Here is a 2,071-nt window from a genome sequence, read left to right as displayed (position 1 = left end):
AGCAGGACAATATACTTAACCTGAAAACCATTACATCTACATTTACCACCTGAAATCTTTCATTCTAAAACAAGATACACAAAATCGGGTAGTGCTCGTATATGTATGGTAATAGATTAACTGATAAAAGGAAAAATAAAACACGAAATATTTGTTTTACTTTTATATGAGGTAACATATTAAGTGCATCCTGTAGAAGCCGAATTAAAATACCACTTTAATATACTGTTTATCGTTATTTTAAGTTTGTTTAGTGCGTACAATAACGATAAGACTTTACTTAGGATTTAACTAGCAAACACAATTATAATTTTGTGATTGTGTTTTAGAAAACATCAAGTAAAAACGTAGGTTATTGGCAAATACAGTTTAATTGGAAATACACGGAAAATTGTCATTGATAAAAATATATGTAGCAGAATCATTTTTACTCAATAAATAAGTTGACACATTGTTCAAGGTTGACTCTACCTTTTAATTCATAGATCAATGAAGAGACGTAGAGTTGTGAAGATTGCCACGGACGTTATTTTAAATCAGTTCACTATCTATTTAATAACAAAGCCATTACAATAAAACGTTGTTAAATTATTTCAGCAATAAATAAAGATGAGAAACAAATTAAATAATGATAAATTTGCATTTTGATTGTATTTCGAAACAAAATGAAAATAAATTATGTCGGAGATCGACTTGATGTAATGAATTAAGGCGTTTGTTTTAATAAAATAGAAAGTTTTGAAAGGCAAACAGTGAATGAGAAGATATATTCGTTGACAGACGTGCTGAACATAAAGTGCAACTTATGGTTAATTTACTTAATATCATTCATCCATTAATACTATAGTCCGATGAGAATATTAAACATGCCGAGGACTTCAAAGTACATAAAATACGCAGTTTTGCTCAAGGCGTAGTATCGTAAATACAGCTTGGAATGATAATATTTCGACAAATGTAACTCTATAAGCAGTATTCGTAAGATTGATTTAGAAATAATCAACCTAAAGGCACATAAACTAAGTCACAGTGGTATCCTTAGTGATAGACAATATTAATATCCATCAAGATTCACTATATATAAAAACTCACATTACGATCATGATATATATATTTCTGACATATAACAAAAGAGAACATAAACATAACAAAATAAACTTAAACCTTCTACTTTCTACTATATCTTTTATCACGCTACAAAGGTTGATGTCGATGTTTGTTCCCTATTTCTTTATTGTACATCTTCAGAAAAAGAATGGTTTATGGATGAATAAACTTACCACTATTATTCTAAATCATTTGTATTTGACCAAGCTTTTATTTTAAATGTATCACAATTCAGATAGTACATTATATAAACACATTCAGTGTATCAATATATGATTATTAATTTTGAAGCCGTAACAATCGCTGTATGGACAAATTTGTGGATATTTCTTAATCTCAAATGTCTATGATTTCTTACTTCAGTGTTAACCTTTGCAAAAGCCGGTTCAAAAGTAAGCAAAGATAGCAGCATGCCATTCATAATTTCCGTCTATCAACTCAATCAAGCAAACCCTGTACTTTTTCATGCTGGACAACGTTTATAAGGTTTCCATTAGGACTATCTTAAGACACGGAGACAAATAACAAATATTTCGTTGTGTAAAGTACGAGGATTGTTCGGAAAATTTTGAGACTGGGTCAATATTTAGCGTTGGAAAAGATAAAATCAAACAAGAGCTTACTATGTATTACTTTAATACCTCATCTATTATAGTGTAAAATTTCATAACAATAGCTTCATGTATACAAAAGCTACAAAGCGTTAGGCACAGACACTACCGGTGACCCGGCGCACGCAACGACGTTATCCGACGTTGCTATTATTTTTCAGAGTTTAACGTCATCGTAGAAAAGTCAACTGCTACTCCTTTTCAAAGTATCTTCCTTCACAACGTACACATTTCTCATGCCTCGTAACCCGCTTGGCGAATACATTTCTATACCAGTCAGATTTAAATGTTGCAATAATGCTCATAACTCTAGAGCGCAGTTCAACTAGGTCCTCAAACCGGATTCCTCGTAG

This window comes from Ruditapes philippinarum, unplaced genomic scaffold, assembly GCF_026571515.1.
Source record: "Ruditapes philippinarum isolate M1 unplaced genomic scaffold, ASM2657151v2 ctg2602_1_1_1_1, whole genome shotgun sequence".
Lineage (NCBI taxonomy): Eukaryota > Metazoa > Mollusca > Bivalvia > Venerida > Veneridae > Ruditapes > Ruditapes philippinarum.
Note: the sequence above shows the minus strand (reverse complement) of the source record.